Source organism: Ochotona princeps, chromosome 15 (genome assembly GCF_030435755.1).
Source record: "Ochotona princeps isolate mOchPri1 chromosome 15, mOchPri1.hap1, whole genome shotgun sequence".
Classification (NCBI taxonomy): Eukaryota; Metazoa; Chordata; class Mammalia; order Lagomorpha; family Ochotonidae; genus Ochotona; species Ochotona princeps.
In genome coordinates this window covers 56196488-56210537 of record NC_080846.1, presented here as the reverse complement: position 1 = coordinate 56210537, position 14050 = coordinate 56196488, and positions in this window count along the sequence as shown.

Below are 14050 nucleotides of genomic sequence, written 5' to 3'. Positions count from 1 at the left end.
GAATTCAAAAAATAAACTTCTCAGGGAAACCATGTGTTGAATACAGTTGACAGCAACTGGTAACCTACATACCCAAGTATCAGGCAGTTTCCCAGAATTTCCCCTAGCAGTGTCTTTATAAAATCCCACAGCAATTCCCTCAGCACAACTTTCGGACTTTAACTGTAGGTTAAGGAAAAGCACAGCAGCATAAACACATCTCAGTTAGTGATGGGTGCTTCAAAAAGGAGACTAAGATATTTAACACTGATTTAATTAATCCTGAGAGTCAGAAAAAGTTTCTAAGTATTGGCTATCATTTTAAGTGTTTAGAAATTATTTAAATCAAAGCATTTTATGGGGCAGGCATTCTGTCTATCGAATAAGATGCCCTCATCTCACACTGACATGCCTGGTTCTAGCTTCCAATGCCTATCTCCTGTTAATGCAGACTCTGGGGGAGGCAGCAGGTGATGGCCTTAGCCTTCCATGGGAGACCCAGATTAAGTTCTCAGCTTCCAGCTCCAGTGTAGCCCAGTTTTGATGATTACAGGGATTTGGGGAAGGAGCTGGCAGATTACAGTTCTCTGTCTCTCTCTGAAACAATTTAAGTAATATGAAAATAGAGGGAAAAGTAAGGGCATGATAATCGTATCTGTTCTTACACACCAATTTCATGACTTTTACATAAAGTGTAAGTGAAGATACTTAAATGTAAAGAATAAATAGGGGCCAGCACTGTGTCACAGCAGGTAAAACCTATGCTGCAGGCATCCCATATGGGCAGCAGTTCAAAACTCAGCTGCCCACTTCTGATCCACCTACCTGCTAACACATCTGAGCAAGCAGAAGATAGCCCAAGTACGTGGGTGTCTGCACTGACATGGGAGACCTGAAGAAGCTGTGGGATCCTGACTTCAGTGGTCATTTGTATAATCAGCCAATGGAATGCAACATCTCACTCTGTTTCTAATTATGGCTTTCAAACAAAAAGAACAATGACTTCACAAATGTTCAAGTCAAACACAACACTACTAAGGTCACTTTTGAGAAACAGGTGGAAGAGACGACCAAGATACAACTGGCTCAAAGCTGGGACTAAAGCTTCAGCTCTGAAATAGCTCCTGACCCAAAGCACAAAATCTAAGTGGGGATTATATTTTCCCACGTATCAGCCACTTCAGACACTTTAAGAATACATTCTGAAAGAGCTTTTAATCATTTAAAAATTATGTCCCAAAACTCTGAAGCTGAATTTTTGGGAACATCCCATGCCTGAGTGAATCCTGTAGCACAACAGTCACCACCTCCACTTCCTTAGTCAGGCAAGCTCTGTGTTAGACCCGGGGCTAGTCGCTGTCCCTGCAATGCAACCCACTCAATCCCACACCGTGTATTCCCAATACAACCCTGGATACCATTCTCAAGAGAACACCAAGTGTCAACAGAAAAATTCTGTAAAGAAACAAAGTTTCTCAATGCTCTTCCATGGTCAAACCACAAATCTGATTATGTGAGCAGCTATGGTAACAAAAACAAATAGGTACTTAAAATGTGGGTCCAAATGCCTGATAAAAAATTATGCTTTTATCTTCTGATATCAGTTGTTTATTCTGTGAATAAACTGCTTGACTTCTGATCTGGCCTCTCTACCTTCTGTTCCGATAATAGTGCCTATGCAAGGAAAGGGTTAAAAATGACAGAAGGGGTAGAATCCAAATGCCAACCACGGCAGGTTCTTAAGGACACAAATCAATTCTATATTATCTTAACTCAGACTTCACTGGGAAGTTTGATTTATTCACACACACACACACACACACACACACACCAGAAAAGTTACAACAAACAGCTTAATTACTTTGGAAAGTTACCCAATACAAATATGACACATGTCCTAAAGGTGAACCACACATGTTCTAAAGCTATCCAGCATTCACAACAAAAAAAGGAAAATTAACTCTAAAATGATGTGTTAAAACATGCATATATGCATATATTCAAAATTATATTACTTCAACATTATTAATGATTCTTTTATACTAAGTTATAAAGTACAATACATATTTGAAACTTATAGTAACTTTCAATTTCTAACACCCAAACAAGGGTATTGCAAGAAGTTTGTGGAAACAGAACTGAAAGGTAAGCCTTGGTGCAGACAATCTTTGCTAGCTTGAGCAGCCTTAAAAGAGCCCCACAGTCTCAGGGCCCATGGGCTGCTATGCTGAATGGCACAGTTCTTGGCCATCACGTATTATATAATACACATCGGGAACCTGAGGACTGCAGATTTTAAACAGGAGGCTATCTACTTACCTAATTCATGCACCACCCACAACTGGGGCCTGCCTGTATGCATTCTCCACAGGACTTAGCGTTGGCTTTTATACATCTATTTTCATCTGTCAAGAAAATGAACAGACCATTTTCCATGAAGTTGCAGAGAGAAATAGAATCATTGAAACAAGTGATGCTGTGTGAGCATGACAGTTATCAAACTGAAGGCACTGACTGACCCCAGAAGTGGTACTACAAGCCATGAAAGGACAGATGTCTTCCTTGTTTTCCATATGAAAGCCAAGTGCCTTCTGTACATTTACGTCCTTGTGTTCAAAGGCACAAATTTCAAAATTTGTCATTTGGGATGGTCACAAATGTCCTACACTTTCTTACAATCAGGTAAAGGGCTCACACTTACCCAAAATGACCCCTGGGGACCTTCCTTTAGGGATATGAAGCCACTGAGGTGCTCACTGATCCGATCCATAACCCAGGGCAGCTCTGGTCTGTTCAGTGTGTCCTTAAATGTCTCTGAATTTGCCTAAGGAGCAGCATGCCTCTCATACACTAAACACAGGAAGGACTGGCTGTCATCTCTTTCCCGATCATTAACTTCACATGTTCTCATTCACAGGAAATTTGAAGAATTCCTAAAACCATAAATACAAAAAAGTCATCTACACCACTACCAGATAACCACTTCACCCCTGCCACCTACTTCATTCCAGCTGTTGTCTTGAGCAGAGACAACAGGAAGCAAGCACACACAGACCATTTAAATGAAGCTGATGACACAATTTGCATAGCATTTAATATGTCACTTTTTAAATATTTTGTTGTGTGATTAAAAATTCTTCAAAAACATACCTTGTAACTATTATACAGCATCTCATTACTTGAATATATCCTACTTAATGTTGGGACAATTCCATGTATGTGTGCGATACACATGCTTGTTCACATGTGCAGACTCCATGCACAGCCACACAATTACTATACATATACACATATGTCCAGCACACATATACAACACACTACACTCATCTACACACATACCATACTCATCCGTATACACAGTGGTTTGCACATGCACACACACACACATATTGTGAACACGCACATTTATGCATGCACTCTGGAACTGTTTTTGTTTTGTTTTTAAGATTTACTTATTTATAGGAAAGCCCTAGAGAGAGAGAAAAAAATAGAGCTGTTCCATTTGCTGGTTCACTCCCCAAAGGCCAACAGCAGCCAGTACTAGGCCAGGCCTGAGGTCAGAAGCAATGAATATAGCAGCGGCCCAATTATGTGCGCCATCACTGGCTCTCTCCAAGATGTATTAGCAGGAAGCTGGACCAGATGTGTAATAGCTGGGACTGAAATAAATAGGCACTCCAACGTGGGATATGGGTTCTCAAACAGCTGCTGAACCTGCTGTACCACAGCACCCATTTCAACCACTTATATCTAATATACACACTGGACATTCCAAAAGGGGGATGTGCTAAACATTATATTAATGTTTTCACACTTCTCAATACATTCTAATTTCTGCTCAAGTAATATACCTATTAATATTCTCACATGCCATGTATTAACACCATTTCACCAAACCTCCAGTACCAAGTACGTAATGTCACAAATGTTAGTCCTCGATGGACATTGAGTCTAGTGGTTAAAACACGCATGTCCCATACTGGTAGACAGTGGTGATGATTCAACTACTTGAGTTGAACCCACACTGAGTACCTGGATTGTCCTCTGGGCATCAGCCACAGTCCAGTTCCTGCTGTTGTGGGAGTTTGGGTGGTAGAACAGCACATGTGAGCTCAATTATGCCTGTCTGACTCTATCTCTGCCTCTCAAACAAAATACAATGTAAAAATGTATTATAATTTTACTACTAGGCATAAAGAGAGCATCAAACTGTCAAGTTATTTAAGGCTTCAATTATTCATGTTTACTGGTCACTTATTTTTTAAGTTCTGTATTTGCTTGTAAATTTTTCAACTGTCACATTTAGTGTTTTTATTGATTTCTGTTCACATTACTTAAGGTATAAACCTGTTTAATTTCTAGTATGATTTATCACATTCCGAAACATACTGTTTCTCTTGCTGTCATTGGTAATTTTGTGTAATCCACGTAGACCAACATGTTTTCCCTGATGGAGCCTCCCACTGCTTTTACATGTAGCAAGGCACTGCTCCTGGGCTGGACCCCAAACAGGAACAAACAGATCATGATCTACTTGTAGACACGTTACCTGCCGGGACTTCTCTGCACACTCAGCCATTCCTGTCCAATCCATGCTTGTAAGCTCAGCCTTTAGCAAGACAACAGGACTGGAGTGGGGGCAGCTTGGCCACGGAGGCCCCTTGCCCTTCAGTCTGAGGACATGGTGTCACTGTGGGACTTCCAGGGAAGTGGCAACATTGGACTTGAGTTTTCTCCAGTAGCCCCGGTCAAGAGTGAAAACAAGAGGCTGCTATCATGGAACGGCAGGTTGGCCACCATCTGCCACACACTGGCATTCCATGTGAGAAATAAGTCCCGCTGCTCCATTTCTGATCTAGTCTTTGCTAACGCACCTGGGAAAGCAGCAGAGAATGGCCCAAGTACCTGAGCCTCTGTGACCTCACAGGAAATCCGGATGAAGCTCCAGGATTCAGCCTGGCACAGCCGTGGCTCTGCAGCCACTTGGGGAGTTGAAGAACACCAATGGATCAAAGAACATTCACTCTCCCACCCTTTTTCACACTATGGCTTTCAAATAAATATTTAAAAGCAAAACAAAACAAAACAAAACAAAACACCAGTACCAGAATGAAAAGTTGAGAAAACTTTCTTTTACCTGTTTGGCCAAACACACAGTAAATTGGACCGATCAGTCCAATGCAGAACATCAGTTGTAAATGCATCTGAAATTTTAAAAATGTGTATCATTATACCAAAAAAAGTAATAAATGAAAATGCATTTAGTACAAAATGTTCCAGTCCACCTCCTGACTTTACAAACCTTCTTAGCCATTGTCAGCCCCTCCCCCACTAGCACAATAACTTTCATGCCACACCCAAGGAAGCATTCTGGCATTTCTCTCAGAGGCATCTTAACCTTTAACAGTGCCGAGTTTCCTCCAACAGCATCAAGGCTCTCCTAGCTCTAGGGGAGGACCCAGAGGCCTAGTCAGAGCACTAGGCATGGTCACCTTGCTCACCCTCAAAGCTGAGCATCAGTGTGAGCAAAAAAATCCTGATCCGGATGGCCCCTCTGCAACTATTCAAGAGTTTTCATCCTCTGCAGGCCAAAATCAACAAACCTGCAGAAGGTCCCAAATAAATGTTTGCATCTGAGTTCCCATCAATTTTTTTAATTAGATGTGGGTAAAATAATTAAAATATTAATTCTCTACATTTTGCAGGTCTGAAAATTAGGCAAAACAATTCTTTTAAAAAGCCACAGTCTCTGGGCCCAGCACAAGATAGCCTAGCAGCTAAAGACCTCACTTTGCAGGGGCCAGGATCCCATATGGATGCTAGTTCTAATCCCATTAGCCCTGCTTCCCATCCAGGACACTAACAAGAGGAGACAGGGAAGTGCATTAGAGCAGTGGACACTCAGCTGGAAAAAGGACAGGACGCCACCACATTCACAGGACACAGTGGACACACAGACACAAGAGGAGAGCAGAAGTAACAACATATGAACCACCAAGCAAGACACCTGGAGAAGAGACAACACCACAGAAGACAGCAGGGTGTGTGTGTGTGTGTGTGTGTAGACAGCACCATAGAAGACAACACATGCGTGCTCACATGTTCATTTGTCACATTGCTTTTTAATGAAAACAATTAATCTTGTTTCTTGGTAAGTTTTGGCCAGTAACAAAGAGCTAACTGAACTCCAAGCCCAATGTTCTCCCTCCTGGGTGTATTCCCATGCCATGATGCCATACGCAGCAGCAACACCTGTGCCGCCCCTGCTCCAGGTTGGCTCCTCCAAGGGAAACACGAGGAGAACCTGCACAGGCATCGATGATGTAAGCCTTGCTTCTGTCATGTCTCAAGATTAGTTTTGCTCACACATTACCTGTGACTGCATCCAAGAAAACAGCAGAAGGGTAGGGTAGCAAGTGGAAAGCATACAGCAGTTCACCTTCTAAGGCCTGCCTGAAATGTACAGTCCATCAGAACAGACTAGAAATCTGTACAACTCAACTAATGCTGACAATTCCAAGAGCATGAGTTCATGGAGCCATGCGGACACACACTGCCTGATGAAGATGTCTGAGTAGCTTCCACACACAGTGAGCATGGAGACTAGCCACTACATAAATGGAGTCACTTTTGGGATACTACCCAGGCTACTTTAATGGCCACAGAATTCCAAGAATTGCTACTAGAATAAGGGTACCAGGCAACAGAAAATATGTCCTAATATTATTCTAAGACTATCAGTTCTAAAACATCACTTTAAGGAACACTGCCCTTTTCCTTCAATAAACCTTGACAAGCCAAAGATGCACTTTCTGAAACCCTCCTGTCACTGCTAAGCTCCCAATCCAGAACCACGTGAGGCCAACATGGGCACAGGAGAGCAGATGAGCCCATGAGAGGGCTGTAACAGTCCCAGCATTCAACTCCTCTCTCCTGGGAATGCTGAGGTCCAGGCCAGAAATAGGTGTGCTCACTAGCTGATGACATCTGGAAAAGGTCAGGCTTTCACTCCAGGCAATTGAGATGCAGGAAAGTAACAGAGATGACAGCAACACAGAATAAAAGAGATGTGGGCATCTGGCCTAGTGATTAAGACATCCACACCCACACTGGAGTATGTGGGCCCTGGCTCCCCACTCAACTTCCTGCTAATGCACTCTGGGAGGCAGCAGTGAAAGCTTAAGTGGTTGGATTCCTGCCACCCACACAGCAAACCAGAGTTTCTGGCTCCTAGCTTGCCCAGCCCAGCCCAGCCCTGCCCCACCATGGCAGACACTAGTGAACCAAAGCCTGAGGGCTCTCTTGCCTCTTAAAACAATGAGGGTACAGCAGTCTTATCTGGAAGTTGACCTCAGGAAGAGAGGTACTAAGCAGAGTGAATCAATAGAAAGAGGAAAAAGCCAACATACGGGTATTTATCTCAGAGTGGGCACCTGGAGGCTCAACCTTGACATCCAAAGCAATAATGTGCCCTCAGAGGAGCATCAGTGCAAAGCACCTCTTCAACTCCAGGTTCCTGCAGGGAAACTGTGGCCTTGCTCAAGGAGCACTCGCTCCTCTACACTTCCAAGCAGTGTCCACCTGAGAAAGTCCCACCTGGCCACCTGGTAGAGATCATGTGACATCACTCAAAGCCACAGCTGGATTTCACGGAGGGCCCCTGCTGCCCACATTGGACATTGTGGGAAAGACCTGTTCCATGACAAGGCCAGACAGGCCATTCCCCAGGAACACAGGAGATGTGTTCTAGAGATTCAAGTACTTGAATGCATGAGTTACTTCACTTAAACTTTCAATACTAGGCTTTTATTCAAACATCTTCAAGTAACAGAAACAATGACAATAATAATAGCATCTATATCTTCCAGTCACCCAGTGAGGCTCAGGAGTCATTATTTGGGAAACCGAGCCACAGACAAGGTAAGGAACTAGCATGGGTGGGACTGAAACCAGACCACCTGAGCCCAGATGTGATCTGAATACGAACGTCATTAGCTGAGTTTTTGAAGGCTTGCATAATCATGATTTTAAAGGAAGCAACATCATGTTAGAACTGACTCAGGGTGCAGAAATGTAAAGAGCTTGTCATGCTCGATGAGTTGATCCTGTGGCCTCTCAGGCCAACTGGAGGCCAACAAGAGCTATTTTAACTTTGTTACTCCACAAATACAGACACAAGGTTTCTGTCCCATTCCCACCAGAATATTTCACTCTGAGGTCATTTTCTCTCATGTTCAATTTTATCTGTGGGGTCATAATTCACCTTCTGAACAATAATCTTAGGCACCTCCCACACACTGATCTCATCTTAATGGTTTATAGCAGCAAATGGGTGCAATGCTGCCACTGTCAGGAAAATCATGCCCGATTGTCTTAATCCTCACAGTACAAGCATCTTTATTCATGAAGGTTAAAGATGGTTTTATATTCTGCTCAAGCTTTTAAATACACACTCAGTTAACTCACCTGGCATTTTTTCGCACTTGCAGACAACTTTAAAACTGCATGTACAGGTTGAAATCCCTTATTTGAAATGTCTGAGACCAGAAAGGTTTGGATTTCAGATGTTTGGGGATTCTGAAGTGAAGTGTGTATGGGGAGGGGGTAAAAGCTTGTAGAAAATGGAATTAAATGATAATTCAACTTTTCCACTAACTTTTTAAAACTCCTGCTTGCACAGCAAGATATATTAGAGATGGACCCAAGTCTAAACATAAAATTCATTACCCACACCTTTCATATACAGCCGGAGGAGACGATCTGCAGTACTGTTAGCGTACCTTCAGCTTGTGAACCCTTCCCCAGGTCAGGTGCACAATCTTCCACTCAGGGAATCAGCTCACCTTTCAGATCCCCCAACAGTTTTTAGTGTGGAATTTCAGATTAAGAATGCCCATTCTATGCTGTCGTTCTAGAAATTAAGCAATTACACTTCACAGAAAAGTCTAACTATTAAAAATCATGGTAAGTGACATTTACATCAAAGTTTCAGGGTAAGATCTCCAAAAACTAACCCACACAAGAAGTAATCCACAAGATTTCTTCCTACACAACCCCTATGCTTAAAAAATATATTTATTTCTATTTTATTTGCTCACACTTTGAAATACAGCAAAGTTGGATGTATCCCAAGTCTGTTCTATCACTATTAGTTCCTACATTTTTATTATGTATTTTTATTTTAATTTGAAAGCTGAGTGAGCAAACCAACTGACAGAGTGAAAAGACGTCTTCCATCTAACTGTTTCACTCCTCAAAATGCCCACATGAGGCAGGGCTAAGCCAGGCTGAAGTCAACGGCAAGAATTCCACCCAGGTATCCCATCTGGGTGGCAGGGGCCCAAGCATCTGGCTGGTCATCTGCGGCCTCCCGGGGTGCACATTAGCAGGAAGCTGGAATCAGAAGCAGAGCTGAAACCTGAACTCAAAGACTCAGATATGGGATACAGGCTTCTCAAACCAGATCTTAACTGCCACAAATACCCACCCCACTATTATTACTTCCTGTATTTGCTCTTTGGGGTAGGTAATTTTATGGTGCCCACCTGACAAGGTAAGGAATACTCTGAAACCTGGGCAGCATTATTGTGCCTGTGAGAGTGCTTCCACGTAAGCTTAGCATGCAAACTGACTGCGCTGGGTGGGCAGACCTGGCTTCCATATGGGTGGGCATCCTCAATGGCCAGGTATCTGAAGAAAAAGAATGGGACTGCAATTTGGACTGTGAGCACAGAGACAAGGTGACCCCTGCCTCACATGTCAGCTGTGGGTACAGGTACCTGGACTCCAAGACCAAACCCGGAGCCCCATGGCTGACATTCCAACCTCCCGCCCTCTTGGACACATCTTCAGCACCCTTGGTCCTGAGGCCCTGGACTGACTTAGATGTGGAGTGAGCATGCCAGGACCTTGTCAGCTGCCACACTCACAAGAGCTAACCCCCTAGTATATTCCCCTTCACGTACTTGATTTCCTACCAATTCTCTACCTCTAGAGAACCTAATCAGAAACCTTTTCTGAAAAAAAAAAAAAAGATTTGTTTATTTTTATTGGGAAGTCTGATTTACAGAGAAAGATCTTGCACACACTGTTTTTACTTTCCAAGTGGCCATAACAGTCAAAGCTGAGTTGATCTGAAGCCAGGAACCAGGAGCTTCTTCCAGGTCTCCTATATGGGTGCAGGGTCCCAAGGCTTTGGGCCATCCTCCACTGCTTTTCCAGGCCACAAGCAGGGAGCTGGATGGGAAGTAGGAAAAACAGGATATGAACCAGCGCCCATATGGTGAGTATTTTAACCACTGAGCCATTACACTGGGCCTGACTAATACACTTTAAAGCAGGAAAAAAAGAAAAAGGCCAATAATCGATTTTAATATTTAAAAATCAGTGTAGAAGGTAGAAAGATCCTAGTTCCATAGGAGTAATAAGCAATAACTAAAAACATCACAATACCAATTTCATTCCTATACTTCATTGGTATCCTATGTTAACTGCCACATATCAAAGAAAACAGATCACGCTTATCTTTTTGAGACTGGCATATTTCAGTGATTATAATGGTCTTACTTTTTACTTAAATATTATAGTTACTGGTGAGTTAAGTCTGTGATTATACAGTGAGCTGAAACTATGTCTTTGTAAAAATTAAAGCAAAAAAGGAAGGGGAGATTGAGGAAGGGAATGAAAGAGGAAAGAAAGTATGGTTATCTTCTTAGACCTGCTTCTTTATGTTAATAATGTTTTTAAAAATATCATGATATACTTTAGTAGCAGAATGATGGACTTATGACTGTTGCTGAAGGACTACACTCCTGTAATAACAGAAGGGAAAATGGGGTGGGGGTGGAATGCAGAGGGCAGAAGGGATGAAAACCCTGGGCCTCTTGTACTGTATAATCAAAAATACAACATTTAAAAGAGAGTTTTAAAAATCAGTGTAAATCTCAGAGCATGCCCCACATCCAAGACCTGGGGTTGGTGGCAAACTGGATGGGGCTTCTCCCTCAGTATCCCCCTTTACCTCAGATACATGAAGGAAAAAATATGGAAATAATAGTCTTACCCACTTTTCTATAGCCCTTGAACTTTTTACCCTAATTAACTATGTAAAAATTGTCAAAACATAATAAAAAATTTAAAAAAAAATTTAAAAAAATAAAAATCAGTGTGCTCTGGAACAGACTTGATGAGTCTAGAACCACTCTATGGTAGTTCCCACTTATTCCACAAAGAGAGCCAAACGGGAACAGAAGTGAGAAACCGAGACATCTCACCGAGCTTTGTAGCGTTTGAAGGTGAGGCGTGGGGATGACATCACCCTTGGTCAGAGCACCCTTCCCCTTAAAGGAAGAGTAAGTAAAATTTCCCTTCTGTCTGGCAGGAGGAGGTAGGGTGGTGACTAGACATGTTTATGGCCCAAATAACATCAAAGGATTAATGATTAACAAAATGTAACAGGAAGGACAGAAAAGGCACTGCAACGAATGAGTGAGTGAATGAATGAGTAAGAGGAAGACAAGAGGCTATGTAACACAGAAGACAAGAAGCCTAGGTGGGCGACCGTTTGAAGCCCATCGCCCACCAATCCACGAACAGCAGTCTGAACTGGAAACCTCCTACAGTTCAATATCCTCACCCTGTTGAAAAAACTCTCCAAGGTGTACCAACACCTCTCCACCCAGAGTTACTGTTGGCCTGAGTTAATTAGCTCCAACAGCCAAAGTCTGAAATCTGACAGCAGCTTGTAACAGGGCTAGAGACTCAAAAGTCACACAGCAACAGACTGCAAACACCTTCCTCACTGGTACCTACCCTAACCACCTTCTCCAGGAAATGGCACACCAGGCAAGGTCAGCCACTACTAACCACTAACCAGTCCACAAGCACGAGCAGCACAGTGGGACATGCTGCCAGTTCAGCGACCAAGAGGCCCAAGAGGTAAGCAGAGGCAGAGGTTGGGAACACTGGGGCACGGTGGACACAGGATGACAACACAGCATGTACTGCTTTTCCAGGACAAAAAGTGAGAGTGAGGGAGGAATCTTCTCTGGAAGAAGAAAATCTACATGAACTCATTTTGTTCTTTAAGGAATTGGGAAACTTCAAATACATCGCACCCCAGTGATCAAAACATTAAGACCACAAAAAAGAGGAAAAGTAAGGAAGGAAATGTACATCAGGATCCTCTACAGAACTCAAACATCAACCAACACAAAAGGAAGATCAGATAAGGAAAATGTACAAAATTCAAGCTAATCAACGTGAACCAAAAAAAGCAACAACTGGTCAACCACCTAACCACCCTCTCCAGCCAACACAGCCTTAAGTACAAGGGGAAAAATTAAGCATTAAATTCAAAGAAAGGGAATACAAAATACATTCAAAACAGCAGGAGGATAGCCAGCCTAAGGAAAGGCAAAACAAGCAGGCCAAACAAAGCTATCCAAGCCCCCAGGGCTGAGCCAGTGAGTCCCTCCAGCTCCAGGAAGATGACCACCTAAGCCAAGGAGTGTTAAATCAAACCCAGGGTGCTCTTGTGGACACTTTCTAAGAATAGTGTTGGCCTTTCCCCAAGAGAAGAAACAAAGTTAGCAAGTGTTTGACTTTTGAGTTCAGAAAGCTTACTCTGGAGCAAGCTTACAAAGATGTTGGAGAATGCAGGCAGAAGGGACTTCCTGATTAATGATAATCACAGGCACTTGTATTCCATAGAACTTGTCAGGAATTGTGAGTCATGTCCCCAAACGACACCATCTCACCCACTGTCCAGGTAGGACCATTCAAACACCCTATCTTGACCAAACTAATGCTGGTCATGACCTTCTGCCCTATCCAATCAGGAACAAAAATAGCACTGGCTGTGTCTTCCATATGCAAAACTGAACGATGCACAGGGAGGAAGACATCATTTAAGTTTTCATTTTGCTCATCAGGAGGATATCACAGAATTGTGACTGTGAAAGCTTTGGGTCAAAAAACATCTTTATAGCGATCTTCAGCTCCTAATCTACTTGCTTGCTCCATCTTCTTCTTTTTTTTTTTTAAAGATTTATTTTATTTTCATTACAAAGTCAGACATACTGAGAGGAGGAGAGACAGAGAGGAAGTGGAGCTGTCAGGATCAGAAACAGCAGCCATATGGGATCAAGGCAAGGACCTTAGCCACCAGGCCACACCGCCGAGCCCGCTCCATCTTCTTCATCAACTTATTCACTTGCCAAGAGCCTCTACAATAAGAACCCGAGTAAACTTGATACATTTTACTCAGTCTTTAACTCATACTTCTTTAATTAGCATCGATTTTATTTTCTATAAATTGTAATTTTATTATATTTGCCTAATATGAGGATACTTAGAAGGTTGTGGGAAAATAGAATTAAAAGCTAAATTTATTCTGATGCATAAGAATTTTAAATCCTTGTACAGCTTTTATATCTACAAACTTCTTAAAGCACCTGGGCATAACACTATAATACTAAGTTTAAATGTGTTCACTCAAACTGTAACTTCTTCCCTAATGGTCAGATAGGACTGAACAACTACCTCTTTTACAAGCACTGACATTTTGACACAAAAAAGAACTGGAATATTGGTTTCAGGGGGGAATGACAGTAAATCGCTTTGCCCAATTTCACAAAATCTAAGCTTTCAGTAAATTGAATCAATGCAAATGGACTAAAAAGACTTCCACACATCAAATGGTACATGCCTGCTCCTCAACAAAAAGAAAGATAATCTCTCTTATACCTTTCTTTTTTCTTAGCTCTTGCTGGTTCTTTGTCTCTAACAATTAAATAGCAACAAAAACTACTTCTTTCTGAATCCAATGCACATTTCTAACAGTCCCTGGGTGACAAACATTCAATGATGCCCAGTAATACAGTGTAGGGTTTTGTTTTGTTTTGCTTTTTTAAAGATTATCACTATGATTACTATTATTGGAAAGGCAGATACAGAGAGGAGGAGATACAAAGAGAAAGATCTTCTATCAGCTGGTTCACTTCCCAAGTGGCCACAATGGCCAGAGTTCAGCCAACCTGAAGGAAAGACACAGGAGCCTCCTCTGGGTCTC